General features: G+C 42.9%; 1 long non-coding RNA gene across 1 annotated transcript; it reads right to left on the bottom strand.

Moving 5' to 3' along the window:
- Positions 1-11,762: 11,762 nt before the first annotated feature.
- Positions 11,763-20,508, bottom strand: LOC147208885 (uncharacterized). The gene is made up of 2 exons (XR_015098949.1): positions 20,118-20,508; positions 11,763-12,330 (listed from the first exon to the last, which is right to left on the bottom strand). It is a non-coding gene; the product is annotated as an uncharacterized LOC147208885 (long non-coding RNA).
- Positions 20,509-20,709: the final 201 nt, after the last annotated feature.

Here is a 20,709-nt window from a genome sequence, read left to right as displayed (position 1 = left end):
GCGAGCAAGGTCAATAAGACAAGAAGTCACAGAAGTCGGCATCCTTAAATACGAGGCTAATGATCGGAAACAGGTGCGCCAATTGGAGGGAAACACCCTTCACTCCAGCTGGGCTGAAAACAAAACAAAACTCAGACAGACATGACACAAATGGCCGCCAATCAAATATGAACGTGTCCCTTTCAAGTGACTTTTTATTCAGGATGGACGAGTACGATACAAGTTATCGATATCGGGTCGATACCAGCCTTATATCTTGGTATCGAGTATCACCATGGCCACAGATACCAAGGTGCCTTCTTGTTGATGTTTTTCTATCTAAGTAAGTCTGTCAGTGCCATGCAAGGTGGACAGAGCATTTTTCTAAGTGAACCGTATTCATGTCAATCCTTTCATATCATAAAAACATGTCAATTTTTGTCATTTAATTATTTTTTTTACATTAATGGTGTGTCACTTTATTTACTATTATTAGTGCTGTTAGTTTAACGCGTTATTATCTGCATTAATTTAAATGTTTTAACGGGATTAATTTTTTTATCGTGAGATTAATGTGGCACCACGTCACAGTGGATGTTACGTTGCTCTAAAATAATAAAATATGCTCCAAATTTGAATAACTGCTCCAGGTGAAAAATGTTAATGTAAAATTGAAAACCGAAATTATTGAAAACCGAAATTGTTGTTTGTGTAAATATTTGCATTTTGCACAAAGAAAACGGATCCATGATTCCATGTTGATGAGAGCATTAAAATGGGAAAAAATAGGACAAAAAGAAATCAAAGGAAATTTAGACAAGATAAAAATGTGTGATTAATTGCGATTAATTATGAGTTAACTGTGACATTTATACATTTAAGCGTGATTAAATATTTTAATCATTGACAGCACTAATTATTTATTATTATTATTATTATCATGATTATTTATTCACTTTAATTCTTTGAACTTCACTGTATCGCTTGGAAAAAAGTGACATATTTTGATTTGACTTGACTTTTTCTGGCCACTGGATAAATGTGTTTCATTTGGTTTATTTATTTAAATTCATTTTAGAGCATGTCATACACAAAATATGAGCTTGTCACCGGCTATGAAGAAATGGGGTTTCAGGAAAAATATATATGTTGGGATATATAGGTCTTTCTTCAAAATGATCTGTCGTTGGAATAGAAGTTGTATTTATCAAAAGTGCTAGCGGCATCAAAAGTTGCACACGTCCTGACTTTAGCCCTTTAGCCATTCAGTGAAACTATGAGCAACAAATGAAGCCATGTTAACTATGCCATTTGTTATATTTGCCTGAGAGTTTCGAAGACTTTAGACCTCACATGTCGTGTGATGAAAGATCTGAACACAAACACGTCTGCCATCATCACATCCCCGACTTCCTCTGTGGTCGTCAGCCAGCATTTGTCAGCAGGCCTCGACCTTAATGAGCAGCAACTGGCTAATTTGCTAATGGCTTCTCCTTCCTGTGGGCCATTAGACAAGCATCCCTCGTCCCCATCTACCCTGTCCCTCCACCGCATCACCACTGGACCACTAATGGCGTATGAAAGCATTTACTCGCAATGACAGACATGGCGACCTGTCACGCCAACTGGAGCGCCGATACGGCCGTTTTATGTCGGACACGCTGCTTTTTCCGGATGAGCCCTTGCTCTAAATCGCCGTAACGGGAAGATCCAGCGTGGTATTGAACTGGATGGACGAGCGCTCCCGACGCCTACAACACGGAACATTCCAGCTTTATTAAACAGGACACCGAAGTTCACAGTCGGAGAGTCAAGTTTTCTAATTCATTAGAGTCACTTGGCAGCTCATTAGGGACACTGGAATTAGAAATAAACAAACAAGGAGCTCACCATAAATACTTAGCTCAAACTTCAAGCGGGCTGTCAAATGCTAACGCTCAAAGCTAACACGAGTTGACACTTTGTTTTTTTGTTTTTCCCTGATTTAAATCAACTTGCAGTCCAAAGAAAGATGATTAGAAACATTTGAGAGCACAAAAACACCACATCTGATGAGAGGCACCCCACACAAGCTTTAAACAATGTGTGTGTGTGTGTGTGTGTGTGTGCGTGTGTGTGTGTTAGCTCCATTAGCCCTAATGAGACAATTTGAAGCACTTATTTGCTGCATGAGAAAGTGAGTCATTGATCGACTTTTAAATATATTTGCGGTGTTGTGTGCTTTGTGTGTGTGTGTGTGTGTGTGTGTGTGTGTGTGTTCTATTATCAAGAGAAATTATATCAAAAGACCATTTAAATAACTTCCCCTCTTTTGACTGGAAATCTGTGACTGACACATGCTCAGCAGGTGTGTCTATATTTGATTGACAGCAGACAGAAGGGCGTGTCCGTGCTTGATTTAGACTAAGAGAGGGAGTGTCTGTGCTTGGTTGATTGCGGTAGAAAAGGGAACTAACTCCTACAATGTCAATCAACAGTTAGCATGTTATTTGTTTTTCTTTTCAGCAAATAATTTGCTACAGTTGTAAATCAATCACACAATTTCACTTTGAAAACAAGTCATGACCCGTTTGCTTGAATCTCACCTGTCAATCAGTGGACCCGCCGAGCATCTACTGTCAAACAAATCCACTCCCTTGGAACGCGATCAATCAAACATAGGCACTCTGTTACATCTGCAATGTGACGTCGCAATGGTAGTTGTTCCACTAGCACGGTTAAAGAAGGTAAATCAGACAAAGTAATGCACAAAGAGGTTAAGTGGAAGCACTCCCGTTTGTGCGTCCGGGCCATATTCAGTGCTGGCAAAAAGCTTAATTAGATCTGCATTAGCGCCACTTTCTTAGCTCCACGTTATGAATCGCCCGTCTAATTAAGCAGCCACGATTGTGTAGAGAGTGAGAGAGGTTAATGACGTGGGAGTTTGTCACCAAAATCAGGAGAGATAGATGTGACTGGGCCCTCTCTCGTTTTTTTTCTTTCTTTTTTTTTTTTTATGCCTGGCAGTGTTTCAAAGTCAAACCGATTTTCCTGGCATGTTCTATTTCTGCAAAGTTTCTGTGTCTTTTCCAGGCCCGTCTTTTTTGTGGGTCTCGTGACAGACATCCACTTATTCATGCATCCATTTTCTGACAAGGTTTCGCGGGCATGCTGGTCCCTATCCCAGCCATTTTCGGGCAGTTTTTTTAGTTTTTGCCATTGCTTTTGTTCAAGCATGGGGGTGAAGTTTGATAAATCGTCATAAAAATGGAAACCCGATAAGCTTTTGATTCTCTCCAGAAGAAGTGGGGAAGTTTTCCAACTTCTGACTGAAGCAGACGCTGCTCAGCCAGCCACGTTCAGAGCATCCTTAATGGCCCCCGAGAGCCACCCGATGCAAAGCTGTGCAACTGCAGACAAAAGTATGACAAATTAGTCCATAATTCCAACCATCCACTGTGAGAATTTCCGGATGACGATGGATCTTACTTAAAAAGAAAATGTGTTTCAGAAATTGGAGGAAACTTCTGAATGTATACATATGAATATATATGAATATATATATGGGTGGCCTGGTGGTCGACTGGTTAGCGCATCGACCTCACAGTGCAGAGGTGCAGGGTTTGATTCCAGCTCTGGCCTTCCTGTGTGGAGTTTGCATGTTTTCCCCATGACTGCATGGGTTTTCTCCTCATACTTCGGTTTCCTCCAACATTCCAAAAACATGCATGGCAGGCTGATTGAACACTCAAAATTGTCCATAGGTGTGAGTGTGAGCGCTGATGGTTATTCGTCTCTCTGTGCCCTACGATTGGCTGGCAACCGGTTCAGGGTGTTCCCCGTCTACTGCCCAAAGACGGCTGGGATAGGCAACCCTAGTGAGGAGAAAGCGGTTCGAAAAATGGATGTATGTGTGTGGTGTATGTATATATATATATATATATATATATATATATATATATATATATATATATATATATATATATATATATATATATATATATATATATATATATATATATATATATATATATATATATATATATATATATATATATATCTCTCTCTCTCTGCTCCGACCACCACAGGCACGACTGTCACCTTTACCTTCCCTGCTCTCTCCAGCTCCTCTCTGAGCCCTTGGTATTTCTCGAGTTTCTCATGTTCCTTCTTTCTGATGTTTCCATCACTTGGGACCGCTACATCCACTACAACGGCTTTCCTCTGCCCTTTATCTATGATCATGATATCTGGTTGGTTCGCCATGACCATCTTGTCAGTCTGGATCTGGAAGTCCCACAGGATCTTCGCTCTGTCATTCTCCACCACCTTCGGAGGTGTTTCCCATTTTGACCTTGGGGTTTCCAGTCCATACTCCGCACAGATGTTTCGGTAGACTATGCCAGCCACCTGGTTATGGCGTTCCATGTAGGCTTTCCCTGCCAGCATCTTACACCCTGCAGTTATGTGTTGGATCGTCTCAGGTGCCTCTTTGCACAACCTACACTTTGGGTCTTGTCTGGTGTGGTATATCTGGGCCTCAATGGCTCTGGTGCTCAGGGCCTGCTCCTGAGCAGCCAGGATGAGTGCCGCTGTGTTGTCCTTCAGGCCAGCCCTCTTTAGCCACTGATAGGACTTCTTGAGATCAGCCACTTCAGTTATGGTCCAGTGGTACATCCCGTGGAGGGGCTTGTCCTCCCATGATGGTCCCTCTTCCAGCGCCTCATCCTCTGTTCCCCATTGTCTGAGACATTCTCTGAGTAAGTCATCCGTTGGAGCCTTCTCCTTGATGTATTCATGGAGCTTGGATGTTTCATCCTGGACAGTGGCTCTTACACTCACTAGTCCCCGGCCTCCTTCCTTTCGGCTTGCATACAGTCTCAGGGTGCTGGATTTGGGATGGAACCCTCCATGCATGGTTAGGAGCTTTCAGGTCTTAACGTCCGTGGTCTGAATCTCTTCCTTTGGCCACCTTATTAGTCCTGCAGGGTATCTGATCACTGGCAGGGCATAGCTGTTTATTGCCCGGGTCTTATTCTTGCCATTGAGCTGGCTTCTTAGGACTTGCCTCACTCGCTGGAGGTATTTGGCCGTAGCCGCTTTCCTTGTTGCCAGTTCGAGGTTGCCATTGGCTTGTGGTATACCGAGGTACTTGTAGCTGTCCTCGATGTCTGCTATTGTTCCTTCAGGGAGTGAGACCCCTTCAGTGCGGACTACCTTTCCTCTCTTAGTCACCATCCGACTACATTTCTCAAGCCCGAATGACATCCCGATGTCGCTGCTGTAGATCCTGTGGATCAGGGAGTCTATGTCCCTTTCGCTCTTAGCATACAGCTTTATGTCATCCATGTAGAGGAGGTGACTGATCGTAGCTCCATTTCTGAGGCGGTATCCATAGCCTGTCTTGGTGATTACTTGGCTTAGGGGGTTCAGTCCTATGCAGAACAGCAGTGGGGAGAGTGCATCACCTTGGTATATGCCACATTTGATAGACACTTGGGTAAGTGGCTTGCCATTGGCTTCAAGTGTGGTTTTCCACATCCTCATCGAGTTTGCAACGAAGGCTCTTAGGGTCCTGTTCACCTTATACAACTCCAGGCATTCAGTGATCCAAGTATGTGGCATCGAGTCATAGGCTTTCTTGTAATCAATCCAGGCTGTGCACAGGTTGGTATGTCGGGACCTGCAGTCTTGTGCGACTGTTCTGTCAACCAGGAGCTGATGTTTGGCTCCTCTGGTATCTCTACAAATGCCCTTCTGTGCTTCGCTCATGTATTGATCCATGTGTCCACTTATCTTAGCCGCAATGATGCCTGACATGATCTTCCATGTTGTGGAGAGACAGGTTATTGGCCGATAGTTGGATTGGACTGCACCCTTTGAGGGATCCTTCATGATGAGGATCGTTCGCTCTTTGGTTAGCCATCCTGGGTGAGTCCCATCCCTCAGCAGCTGGTTCATTTGTGCTGCTAGGCGCTCATGGAGTGCTGTGAGTTTCTTTAGCCAGTAGGCGTGGACCGTATCCGGGCCTGGTGCTGTCCAGTTCTTCATATCTGAGACTCTTTCCTGTATGTTTGCCACTGTTATGGTAACTGGGTTCTGTTCAGGTTGCTGTGCTCTTCTCTCAGGGTCACCAGCCATTGTGCACTGCTGTTATGTGCAACCTGCTTCTCCCATATGCCTTTCCAGTACCTTTCAGTTTCCAGTCTTGGTGGGTCAGCTCTGTTGTTAGGACCCTGCCACTGAGCGTACACTTTCGCAGGTTGTGTTGCGAACAGCCTGTTTATTTGTCTGGCCTCATTCTCTTTCGTGTACCGCTTTAGGCGGCTGGACAAGGCTTGGAGCCTTTGTTTGGCAGTTTCGAGTGCTTCAGGTATGGTCATCTGGATGTACCTCTCGGGTATAAGCCTTTTCATCACACCTCTCTGGGCCTCCGTCACTTGACTCACATCCTTCCGAGCCGCCTTGATCTTAGCCTCCAACCGTCTTTTCCATGGTGGTTAACGTATCTCATGGCTTCCATGGTTGCTCTTATAGCCAAGCATCTCTAGGATCACTGATGCTGAAGCGTATATCAGCTCATTTGGTTTGGTTTCCGTGATCGTTACGGTGGGGATCGCCCTCAGTGCTGCATTCACACTTTCCATGAGAGGTTCAGGTGGTACTTCACATAGCCGTTGTAATCGGTTTCTAGGTTGCCCAGCTTTCATTCTCGCTCAGCATTTCATTCATTGGGGCTGGCCTCCCAATATCATCATCTGCATTCATTGGGGCTTGCCTCCCAATCTCTGGTATGACCTCCTCCTCTGATCTGGCAGCCTGGGGCCCTTCACCATGGAACCTGCGTTGTACCTCATCAATCTCAAGTTGTGACAGCAGTTGCCGTTTGTGGGTTTCGAAGTAACCATTTAGCCCACATTCTCTGCATGTAACCCCTCTAACTAGGGTTGCTTGAGTAGTAGCATTCCAACAGAGCCATGTTATCGCATCTCGCCCATCTCCGCTTTGTTCCAGTAGCCCATTTTTCATCAAGGTGCTCTGGTTCCCCAGCACCTGACGCAGACCATGTTTGGCCGGGCGACGTCTGAGCCGGCATGTCATTCATTTTATTGTCTCTCATCATTTTATGAGGTAGGCATTGGCGTGAAGGATCTTGCCCAAGGACCCACACTGGATGGTGTTATGTGCTCATTTTTTGCCCCAAGCGGGATTCGAACCCGCTTGGGGCAAACCGATGCCTTACCAACTGAGCTATCCAGCCGCATATATATATATATATATATATATATATATATATACACACACACACACACACAGCTGACGAGCAGGCTAGCAGGTGACATCCTCCACAGCTGATTGTCTCTCGACACTATTAACTCAACAAGGACGTTGACACTTTTCCTTCCAAGGAATACAATTCGTCACGATCAAGTCGTGACATTGCAGACCACCAACCTCAACGAACACTAACGAGTGGCGCTGTCTGGCATACGTTAACGACAGCCCCCATTTGTCGGCCGAGGCCTGGCCCGAGCTTGTAAGGTGACTGCTGGGAGTGGGGGAGCGTGTAGCCGTTGATAATTAGTGCACTGCGCTCAGACTGAGCGGTGGGCGCACATGTTGCAGCTGTCACAGGTGCATCCTGGGAGAAAGCACGATGACGGCGACGGCGGTGACAAGTGTGACGGCGCCATCTGGACCTGTTCGTGTCCACGTCTCTACCGTGTCGACTCCGCCGCTGATAAGTTCATGAGTGGCACCAGGAGATGAGTACATGTGTGTGTGTGTGTGCGCGCGCGCACATGCACGTTTCCATGCGTTTGAATATTCATCATGCTAGCGAGTGTGCTCATTGCATGATGGGTAAGCCTATGGGTATTTGTGTGTGTGTGTGTGTGTGTGTGTGTGTGTGTGTGTGCGTGTGCATGCAAATGGATGTGTATGTCATTCTATAGGTGGCAAGCCATCAAGGAATGGATCTTCCTCTGAAACATGCGTCTTAGTCATACATGTGCTTGTGTGTGTTCATGGTGTGCATATGTGATTCACAACAATGGTGTTGTGTCTATTAATAAAGGTATGAATATTTATAGCAGATCAAATGCTTGTTTGAATGAAGTTGTTTAAATCTTGTGCCTGTATATGTGTGTGTGTGTGTTTGTCTGTGTGCGCGTGTGTGTGTGTGTGTGTGTGTGTGCGTGTTTTAGATGTTGAGGTGAAGATGTGCAGTGTGTGTTTCCAGTCATTCTGATGTTCGACTGATCTTTCTATGATTGTAGTTGGATGTCAGAGCAAGAATCCTATTGATTTTAAATTCTGTCTCATGCCTCGGGAAGTTCAGGCCAAAATACAAATCAGATAAATCCACGGAGGCCAGGCAGTGTTAGGTTTTCAAATTTGGGTTTGAGACCAAGGTTAGGGTATCAAAGTAGGGTTTGAAATGGCGTGAGGGTATACAGTGGTTCCCTAGGATAGAAGTGACTTGACTCGCAGGGTACTCTCAAGCCGTGAGAATTTTGATCCATCCTTATCTTATTGAGAAAATGTTCCTTCTGAGCTATGTATGAATTTGTCCAAGTGTTCTAACTTCAGCATGTCTTCACCATAATTATGATTGTATCCAAACAAGAGTGTAAACATTTTAATGACTAGTTTGGATCATATATGTATTTTTGGCTGCATGATGTGAAGGACAATCAATGTAAATTGTCCCATTCACACCATTTTGTCTTTGCCATGGCACACTTTTGACAAATGCAAGGAGTGTTTTTCAGCGAGTGGTCTCAATTACATTTGAGTAAAATATTTCCTAATTTCTATGAATCATAGGATCATTCTAAAAAGGGTTATAGCTTCACGGACACCTTGCAGTTACATCACGCACCACTAGGCGTCTATTGATTTCCCAATTGAGAAACACAGTTTTAAGCATTGTCGAAAAAAAATATGCTCAGGTGATAATTCCTTATATGGTAGATATTATTTATTGTCTGTGTCTTTTTAAAGCTACATGCAAACCTATTGGTATTTTACGGTAATATAGAAAATATTTGACGATAAAATCAACATCAAGGCGCTCATGTCCACAAAATGTCACTCGGTTCAGGAATGTTGTTTTGCACAAAACAAGGAATAATTGCGGCGATTGGATGCTGAGTGGTGAGGGTCACAACAGGTCATGTTGTCAGGCTAGCAATTAGCCACGTGGGGGCTGCACTTTGCTTGAAAAAAGCTTAAATGCGTTCCTCCACCGGGGTCAGGTGTAAAATAAGCAAGGTGACAACAACATGCTTTTTTTTCTGGAAAATGTGGCCAAGTTGATTTGACCTGAGCGTCCAACTCGCTTCATGTGCTCATTTTTGATCCATCACAAGCCACACGAGATTAATTGCCACATGTGCGCTCACCTCTTAAATGCGGACATTTTTTTTAACACTTAGGTTGCCGACCACACATACATCCAGATTTTCAAGGTGGTTTATTTCTCCAGACCATTTGGCCTTTTGTCCAAATGTAATTTTTTTTATGTCCTTTAAACACCGTTTTTGAAAAAAACTCCAGACAGGGTGAAAAGCCAGTTTTCATTGTGTGAGTGCAGATTTTGCAATGGAGACATCATGAACGGAGGACGGGTGGTTGGCAAATCTACCTCAGCATTCTGATGTTGATCGTTCTAATCTGGAATTCTTGTGTTAAATTTGCATGTGTGTTGAAGTACCACGAGAAACCCCACACGAGCACAGGCACCTGTACTTGCGTGGCATTTATCACATTCCAAAAACATGTTAGCATGTTAGCTTCACTGGAAGCTCTAAATCGTCCTTAGTTGTGACTGAAAGCATGATTGGTTGTTTGGCATTTATGTGCTGACAACCAGTCTTGGGTTTACCCTGTCTCCCACCGGGTCAGTTGGATATTTTTTTTCTCTCTGGTCCCATTTTAAATGAATCTAGGTTGTTACTAGCCTCATCCTAGCTAGCGCTAAGCTAGTCAGTCTTTCAGGTCCAGCGTCCAAGTAGGCAAATATTCTTCAACGAACCACATGTGTAGTTTTCACGCCAAGTGCACTCCCCGTGTAGATATGGCAGACATTTGGGAAAGCAGGCGCGCCCTTTTAGCATTCCACATTGACGATAATATGCTGATGTTTTCTGACCAGAATGGGACAATTCTGATTCGGCGTTCATTTTCTGTCTTCATATGTTCATTATTTGCTATACTGAATTCAAGTCACCACCGATGTGAGCACAGCCCAAAAATATATACGTGTGTGTGTGTGTGTTTATATACAGTGCCTTGCAAAAGTGTTAGCTCCCCCTTTTAAATTTTTGACGTTTCACCCCATTTCAGACAGCTCAACAAGGTCGGTTTGGGTCATTGTGTGTGTTTGTGCTTACTGTCATGGTTTTTTTTTGTTGCTTTGGTTTCTTGTTGTTTTCAGGACTTTGTTTATTTTGGATTTAGTTTTCTCAGCGTTTTAATACATGATGTTAAGTCCACCCTGCTCCTCCGCCACCACGTTTCATGACGGCACATGATTAAACTGGAAAACTATCTATCTAAGGTACATGCATAGATGTGAAATTAGTAGAACTCTTTAGTGGAAAAGATCAGTTTTGATACCCATAAAAGAACAACACTAAAGTTTCCCTCTGGCCTGCTGACGTTGAAATGTTCCAACATTAAACGTTAAGGATCCTGACATCAGCTGCTCGTCTTGAATGCATCTCTTCATATGGAGAGCGTCAAGGAAGAAAAGATATCAAGTCGTGTGCTTGAAGCTGTTTGCATCGTGGTAATGTGATGCCTGGGGAGGCATGGGGATCGCGTGGGGGGGCAGTCTTCACCCTTCTTTTCACCGGTGAAAACACCTCATCTGCGTGTTTTGCGGCGCAAGGCCCATTAAATGCTGCACACAGCTTTGAAGAGACAAAAAGCCGAGTCGGAACTTTCTGAAACGTGTTTTTTTTTTACAGCTCACAGCTATCCCAGATGCTTTTCAAAAACATGTTGAAAGGCTTTGAAAAGGCGGCGGGAGGGTGGGGGGTGGGGGCGGAGGTGTTAAGAGAGTCAGTCATTAATAAACTTAATGCAACAAAAGCTGAAAGTAACTCTGGGTGAGGTGATAGACTACCAGGCATATCAGTGGCTGAAAGAGGAGAAGAAATAGATATGGAGATTTTTTTTTAGGTCAATGGAATTGTTGATGCTCTTTAGCTAGGTTATGATTTGATCATGCACACTAAGTGCGTTTTCCCCAAACATTCTTGGAAGTGGCAAGTGGAGATTTTTGATTTAGCTCCTGAAGCCAGTTTCACCCAGCAACATGAAATTTGTAAGGCATAACAAGTAACACAAATTTTTCATTTGATGATTGAAACACTGATTGAACACTCTACATTGTCCCTAGGTGTGAGTGTGAGCGCAGATGGCTGTTCGTCTCTGTGTGCCCTGCGAGTGGCCGACAACTAGTTCAGGGTGTCCCCCGCCTACTCCCCGAAGACGGCTGGTATAGGCTCCTACACCCCCTGCGACTCTTGTGAGGATAAGCGGATCAGAAAATGGATGGATGCATAAAACCATGCTGGTCTATGGTTATCCAACATTTAAAAAAATTCAACCCCTGAAGTAAGTTTCACCAAGAAACAAATTTGGTCGACATGTCTTTCATGAGGAGACACACAAAAAAGACTCTAGAAATCAAACCCTACTTGAAAAAAAATACAAAGGAAGTATGTCCTTTTAGTTTCAAGTTGCTATTTTCGGCTCATTTGCCTCAGCTGCTCCCAATTTGAGTTACCAAATTCAAAAAGCAATGACTCCCATTTAATCGGTGATGCACGTCGATCAATTTTGGACCCACAAAAACACATATACGCACACAAAGTCAGGCACAAGAAGACACGGGAAGACCTTGAAAAGCAAACGCATCCTCGAGATTTTGTCTTCCCTATTCTATTCGAGCCTAATGATGCAGTCAAGCAGCATGTGATGAAGCGCTGAGGTCAAAATGCTTCACAGCAGCCTCATTGCTTGTTATTTATTCGTCTCAACATTTCCACTTCTTCTTCTTCACTTGATGATGACACACATGCTCCATCATCTCCTCCTCTCGTGTAAGGTACGTCCAGGTGCAGCCATCCTTTCTTCCTTCCCTCCGATGATGAAGCCATCCGTTATTTCCCGAGACAGACGCGGGGGGACAAAAATCAATTGTTTCGATGCGAATTAATCACAGCCGGCTTTGAATGTTAATGAGCGTGTGAGTGCGCGTGATAGCGGAATCCATTAAAAGAACAGAGAGAGCATTAAGTGGAAGTCCGGCGCGCGTTCACTCATCACGGAATGGTGAGGAACATCACAGGATCCACACTAAAGGTAAAAAAAATAAAAAAATCTGTCAGAAAATGGGTGAAAACACAGAGTTGAATTGTGGAAAAATTACACCGAGGGATACTTCACATCATATTATCATAATTGTTGGGTACAATGAGAGAATCCCCTTCCTGACAGGGAGAAGTGTAGGGACGAAACCTGACTGGAAACGTGATAAGCGACATCGTTGCTTCATCTGTGATTTACTATCCTAATCACAATTTTAGTGTGAATTATTATTTTTTTACCTTGTTTTAATGTGTTGATTTTTTCGGGTGAATTTTTCAGGAAATCCAAAGAACGCCATCTTGCGTGAGTTACCAAAAAAAAACACCATTATAATTGGGTTCATACCTTATATTGCTTGCACATCAACACAAAACCACCCCAAAAATCACTTATTTAATACGATTAAGAAGTGCTGAAAACCTGTGGTTACTTGATGCTCCCAAACTCCGTTTCAAAAGTATAATGGCCAGGAGTGATGCAATAAAAAGGTTGAGCTAACAAAACTGTCAATAGAAAATTTGCATAAAAATGTTTACTCTTGACTGGTGCTTCTTTCTGTACTGAAGCCTCCCAGCTATCATTTTTGACAAAACAGGCTTCCTCGATTGTATCTAAGGTAACTACCGTATTTTCAACACTATAAGGTACTTCTGAGTATAAACACACCTTCAATGAATGGCCTATTTTAAAACAGTTTTCATATATAGGGTGCATAGAATAGAAGCTCCAATCGTGGCCGCATTTGCGCGAAATGCTAAAGGAAATAATACAATACAATACAGCTTTATTTATAGATGGCTTTCACAACCGCTGGGGCTGTAACAAAGCGCTTTACAGAACATTTAAAATCAGAATATTGATCCATATATAAGGCGCATCAGATTATAAAGTGCACTGTTTTTAAGTGCGCCTTATAGTGCGGAAAATACGGAATTTTATTTCGTTGTTGTCTAAAAAACATCCAGAAGTTCAACTTCTGGAGGCATAATGCTGCACGAGTCCCACAGAGTGATGGAAGAAGTAGAATTCTACCAATGTACAATATAGGGACAGGCCAGCAGTATGAATTCATGAAAAATTATGAAACTAACACAAGTTCGACCCGACAGACAAAATGTTGTCTTACACCAGGGTGGGCAAACATTTGAGTTCAAGGGCCACATTTGCACTCTTAACGCCAAACCCTAATTCCCAACACTAAACCAACCTCACACACGAAACCGGATCAATAATCCGGAATCCTGAATCATAAACCTCTAAAACAGTGTTTCTTAACCTGGGTTCGATCGAACCCCAGGGGTTTGTTGAGTAGGTCTCAGGGGTTTGACGGAGCCTCTGTCATGCAGGGTGAGACGTACGCGACTCAACATGTTAATTAGTTATGACACGCCCGCTTGGCCATCACTGGCTGCAGATGATCACATGACATTGCTTGTCCAATCAGTGCTGTGGGAAATTTAGTTCGTAGTCAACGTGTGACAGTACGTCATACAATAAAAATGTTTAAAAATGTATCTCCTGAAATTGTATTTACTTTCTTCTGTTTTTAATAAATGTGGTTTTTATTTATTTATTTATTTATTTATTTTGTATATCAGGAATTATATATATATATTTTTTTCACTCATGAAGAGTTCGGTGAATATGCATATTAACTGGTGGGGTTCGGTACTTCGAAAAAGGTTAAGAAACACTGCTCCAAAACCAATCCTGGACCATCAGAGACCATCCAAAAAAATTCCTTGGTTGTGTATTTTCATTCAAGCATTCTATTTATAAACACATTAAACGCACAACTCATACTTAAAAAAAAACCTTGTATATTAAGACAGTCCTAAATCAAGATAGCAATGCACTTGGAATGTGGTTACCGCCCGTGTCCCGGAGGAGGCGCTCCAGGTGAGAACGTTTTCACGAGTCTCCAGTCACCTGTCACCTTGCCATCACCACTCAGGAGAGGAGCAAGAAATATGGAAATGTTGGCTGCTGCGCTCCTTAATTATTCATACTCCAGTGAATAATCAGATTACAGCTGATGAGCATCCTGAATAATTCACCCAGCCATGATTGGGCCCCAGGAAATCGACACTGGAAGCAAGGGGCTACCGGAAGCATCCCCACGGCGGCGAGACAAACTCCCCCACCAACCCTGCCTCCGCCCCTACCAACACACACCACCCAGCTGCCCCCCACGCGTACACCCCCCTGCCCCCCTCCCATCATTCGTTGCCTCCCTGGCGATTCAACCCTCCCTGGTCCCTTGCTATCGTTTTCTGGTTCGGTGGCTGGGTTAATGACCATGGAGGGAACGGGTGGGGGTGAGTGAGGGGGCTTCAGAAGGTGGGCTTAATCTACAGTACATGAGAGCTGATTAAATGCATCTAGTATTCTAGCTTCTCGTTTAAAAAAGAAAAATAAATGAAAAAAAAATTCCACCTGTTTCAACATTCTTCAGGTTTAATTATCCCCCTTGACAAAAAGTAATTTCCTCAAAATGTCTATCTTGCTTGGAGCTTCATCCGAATGGAACAAACTGCCTCACGCAGTACGGGGGAATTAGGAAATATATGCGCCTTGAGGAAGAGCACAAACTGTATTTAGCTCAATGTTGTGACCATTAGCGCACCGGACCAAAGTCCTGTGGGGAATAGTGGGAATAACAACCATTAAAGCTGCACGTATCGAGCCCTTGCATCGCCCTTTTTTTCATGGCCAATCTTCGAAATTAGGAACACGCTTTGATGCCACGATCCCACAGTAGATGATGAAGTAAAAAGAAAAAAAATGAGGAAGTATGTACGGAAGAGGATTAGGGCCAATGAAGAAAGAAAAAATAAGGTTGGTAAGATTCTCACTTTAATCTCAGAATTCTGACTCAACCCAAGTTCGTCCTCTTCATCAAATTGGCTGGTTTACTGTTCAATTTGGAGCATGGGTCTGTGAGACTTTTTTTTTTTTTTGTCGTGTCATCAAAGACCAATTTTTGTGTGAACCGGTGAAAACAGTGTTGGAGGCTTATTATTTTTAACTTTCTGAAAACCTTCAAATGTATCGTTCAACTTTAGCGCCATGCACAACCCATGTGAAATTGGATCAGCAACAAACCTTGGTAAATTGCCTCATCCTTCTTTCTTGGAGACATGCTTCCTCTTGGGGCTCATATGGGAGTATGGAAGAGTCATGAAATATATCCCCAAATGGCCGTTTTAATTTTTTTCCTCCAATTTAACAAAAAAAGTAGCATGGAATGACCTTGGCTGCGTCAAACCAAAATGGGCAACTTCTTGTCCAAATTCAGGAATGGGTTCTTAATATATTTTTGCACGTGCTATTCAGATTTTTGTGTCGGTCTGGTAAAAATTCCAACTTTTTGAAATTTACGTGAATGGCCAAATTGCCACCCAATTTCAAGTAAATTGGTCAGAACTGGTGTCAAGGGGAATTTTTTTTTCTACCATTCGAAGGGGCTCTACTGAGATATTTTTCTCTTGGGAACCCCTAAAAGAACCATGCTGAGCCCCCCCCCCAAAAGGATCTTTTGATGGAATAATAAGAAAAAACGCAATTCTAAGAGATCCTTCGTCTCGCCTGGTGCTCAGATCCTAGATTTGAATCGCCTTAGAGCAGGGGTGCCGAAACCTTTGGACCGAAGATCTACTTTTCGATCAACTAACCTCACGGGATCTACCCTTACCGACACACACACACACACACACACGCACACACACACACACACACACACACACACACACACACACACACACACACACACACACACACACACACACATACGCACACGCACACGTACATGCACACCTACTCGTACGCGTATACGCACACGTACACGTACACGTACACGCACACGTACACACACACACACCATGATGAGAAACAGCCTGAAACTGAAGCATGCGATGCACTTTTGCAGCCTGTTAACCATCGTAGCTCACACGTACCGTTTTAAAGTGCTTCCCTGGGCCCTCCTAGGTTCCTATTCTTTGCCCGTGCCCTCGGTGAATTGTACACGAAGCAAACTCTGAATGAGAATAATGTCGATAAAAGATTGAGAGCGCAACAGCTCTGATCACAAGCTGCAATTGCAGACTGCTGAGCGCAAACAACTTCCGGTGACGTCATCACGTGCCACCATAAATTCAAGATTTACCTTCTTTAGTTTATTTTTTTTAATATTTATTTTGTGAAAAGGAGATTGATAGGATGATTATGGTGCAGCGTACATTAACACTAAAAATAGATTTCTAACATGTACAAAGACACACAAATGGTTGTTTGGTTTTATACTCCTCGACACTCTTCGGATCTACTTGGGACCTGTTTTAGATCTACCGGTAGATCAGGATCGACGTAATGGGCACCCCTGCCTTAGAGCATTTGAAATCCTATTAAATTAAACAGTATTCCCTTCTGTTCCCATAACAGGTGGGGCGGGGGGACATCCTCATCTTTACGAGTGTCAATCAAACAATTTCCCCCGCTTTCGATTGACGTTTACAGTCGAGGACACTGAGGCCTGGCGAGGTTTCTTTATTTATTTATATACAGTATATTTTAAAATTTACGAGGCAGTAAAGTTAATCAAAGTTGCATCCACTAACTTCTGAAATGATCCGTCATCTCGGAGAACTTGACGGAAGAGCGGCTGTCAGACACCCGGTTAAAAATCCAATGGCGTAACTTTGCGAAAATGTTGCGAATGTGTTGTGAATTCAGGGAAAAGATTGCTCGGCGTTAATCGGAGGCTGAGCGCCTCGCTCAAGTGAATCAAGTGATGTTGAATTGACATCACGTCGCCAAATTTCCAATACATTGTGCATTATTTTTTTTCCTGAAAGAAAATGTATTATTGTTATTAATGTGTTATTTATAACTAACTAAAAGGGATGTGGTTTGTATTGGGGTTAAGGGTTAAAGTTGAGGTTGGAGGCACACAAATATAGTTGAGTACATAAAGGCTTCACAAAAAAAAAGTGAAAAATAATAACATTGTTGAAACGAGCACCAGCTGCCGAGGCCTCCGCAGACTCCCGTAGGCATACAAATGAAGTGCACCCTTTGACCAAGCGATGATTCGTTTTTGACCACATGCCCCCTTGGCCAAACAGACGCCTGACCTAGTTCTGCCGAGACCGTTGGTCCTCTGGCCCGGAGACACGCAAAGCCTTGGCGGCATCTTGGAGAAACACATCTGGGGGTAACATTTGTAAGAACTCCGTTTGGAAATCAGATTCAAAATTACAGTATTTACAAACTCCTTTTTATGTCAACTACGAGTGTAGCAACTGAAATATTTGACTCTTCTTGGTTTCATGTTTGTTTGAAAGTGACTTTCCAATGATTTGTAAGGATTACATTACACTTTTGCTTAGCAACATAAAATTTAATAGGCATGTTGATCATGACGAGATGCACAACATGTCTCAACCTTGGACACAGGGAGTCTGTTTGTTTTGTTTGAAATTTAAAAGGCATGTCTATCAAGAGTCGAACCCCCAAAAACTCTCCAGGAACAAAGCCTGGGAAGATACAGGAAGTCCGCCATTTTGTTTTGAAATTGACATTTTCACGTTATTCCCGCAATTTTTCGGAATCCTTCAAACATGGACTATTTCAAGAGATAATTTTTTTGACTGTTACATAATTTGATCGTGATGTACCGTCTGATGGCAAGTATTAAATGTGAAATATTTGAGCTTTTGCTTTTGTGTCGTCAGAGCATGGCCACAAAGTTTGAGGACTTGCCAGATGACATGAAATTCTTGTTACTCCGCAGCAACATGAAACTTCGTAGACACGTCTATCACAAAAAAGACCCCCAAAAAACTCAAGCTTTGTCCTAAATGACACAGAAAGACTGATATTTTGCTTTGCGAAGCAGCCATTTTCAACTCATTATGAACGGTTCGTTCGTCAGGGGGACCTGACCCGGAGAATTTGTCCAATTGTTACGAAATTTGAAATTGAAACTCCGAGATAATTAGGCAACAGCTTTCGTCCTTCCTTATGGGCGGAGCATGGTCGTGGCATCTGATGGCTTCCCATCAAAAATAGGAAAACCTAAAAAGTGAACTCCACAAGGTTAGATTTTGACCCCCAAAAAATTATAGGATTCACTTTCAACATTTGGATACATTTATTTTTTATTCATAGAATTGTTTTTTTTTTAATTCTTACAATGTAATCAACACCGTTTCAATATGCTCTAGAATCACAATCATTTATGCTTGTGTTCCCTGTGAACCTTTGCGCTTGTAAGCATCTTTCTGCAGCCAGCTCATGCTTGTATTTTGTACTATTTATTTTTAGCAAACAAGCGAGACAACAACCCGGACATGATGTTTGCTCAGCTTTCGCTTTGTGTCAGCAAGCTTGTGGCCACATTTCATGCCTCTGTGACTTTTAATGAACCCGTATAAGCCATGTTTTGAGGGGTGGGAGAGGATGGGCGGGCTCCCTGTCTACACACGTCCTCAGAATCTCCCCCAAAACAACATAAAATAAACAAAGATAACGTTAAAAACATCACAGTTTGGACCTTTGGGTGTAAACACAACGTTGATAAGGATTTCTGACTTTGACATGCTTAGAATAATGGCTCACTAAGCAAAATAGTTTTGGTTACTTTGGTTCAGCTGGGAGTTGCATACAAACAAACAAAAGATAAAAGAAAAAACCCTGCTGATAAAATAAAAAAACAGAAAAGCAAGCATACTGTGACCTCCTTTTGGGAGGTCGTGGCATTTAATATCTAACGTGAATTGGGCTGCTGCTTATATTACAACAATAATGAAGAATGTAGTGTTCATTGTGTGTTTGGGACACTACTATTACTAAGTCAGATACAATCGATGATACGGTACAGAATGATATCTTTTTTTAAACGATCCCTAATTTGATACCCTTCACTGCACTTACACTGTAATGTTCCCCAATTGTGATCCAATAAAATGATGTCCTATTACGACCCAAATATAAAGTGATACGTTTCACTAAAATTCTGAAATAATACCATAAAAGTCACTCCAAGTACGAAGGATAAGACCCACACCTGTACAAAAGTGATGTGATACAAGTCACACCAATTAAAATGCGATGCGATTCACTTTCAGTTGCATGTGATTTCACAAAACTCACACTTGTTGAGGCAATACCACAAGGTATAATCTACTTGGACAACAAACTGATGCAATTCATTCCAATTACGATGTGATATGATTCATTAGTATCACAATGAGATACGATTCACTCCAATTAGGATGTGATATGATTCGAGGCACTCCAGTTATAAAGCGATATGATTCCCAGACATACGATATCGAACGAGATGATTCACACCAACGAGGTCTGCGGCGAACTGGTCGATGCGGCAAAATTCAACTTGAACTCTTATACCGTGTGTAGGGTTTGGCAGCTAGTTTTTGTGAGTGACCAAAGATCAGATACTTTTTTTGTGGGGATTTAAAAAAAAAAAAAAACACGGATTTGGAAGATGAAAAATTGTACGGCAAGCCTTAGGATGCATTATGACAAGATACACCCGAACTGATTTACAGCAATAACAATGTGATACGAGTCATTCCAAATACGACGAGATACAATTCACAAAAAATGTGATTCTAGGCACTCCGATGATGCTGTGCCATGATTCACTCCAATTACAGCATGATTCGATTCTCTCCTATCGCAATGCCAACGCACACTTAAACATGAAAAAAAATCGATTATTTTTTTTTCTAATTGAATCATTAGTTTTTCACCTTCAGTCTGTGTGCAGCCGATGCGGCTTGCGTGCGACTTTGATGTTGTTGGCCAAACATGGTTGATCTTGCATACACAAAAATCTGCCGTCACCTGTGCGAGACAACCGCCGCCACTCGCCTCGACAGATGTTCTCCGTGCCAGCGCGTCCGTATGCTCTCTGTGCATCCGTATGCTTTCCTTGCATGGCTCCCCCATGTGACATGCTTGAGCGCCTTGCCGCCTCTGATACAATTGCCTGTTTTCCCTTCACATGGTGCCTCGGCTGTCTTTTGTGCCTGCGCATATGCGCGGCTGGCTTCCCCGAGCCCCGAGGGCTTCTGGGTAACGATACACTCTGGTTCCAACTGAGCGTCTGATTGACCATTTGAGTATGTGGTGTCTCTTGTAAATAAATCACTCTGCATTCAGTTGCTAGCATTTTGTAGTCTGTGTGTTCGTGTCTATGTTTACACACACACACACACGCGCGCGCACACACACACACACACACACACACACACACACACACACACACACACACACACACGGGTGTGGGACAGATCGATACGGAAACTTGACATGGAGATACTAGACTTGCCAATACTGGGA

The sequence above is a fragment of the Hippocampus guttulatus genome, chromosome 2 (genome assembly GCF_054856545.1).
Source record: "Hippocampus guttulatus isolate MCC_2025c chromosome 2, RoL_Hgut_1.0, whole genome shotgun sequence".
In the NCBI taxonomy this organism is placed as follows: domain Eukaryota; kingdom Metazoa; phylum Chordata; class Actinopteri; order Syngnathiformes; family Syngnathidae; genus Hippocampus; species Hippocampus guttulatus.
This window is presented reverse-complemented; position numbering and strand designations above follow the sequence as displayed.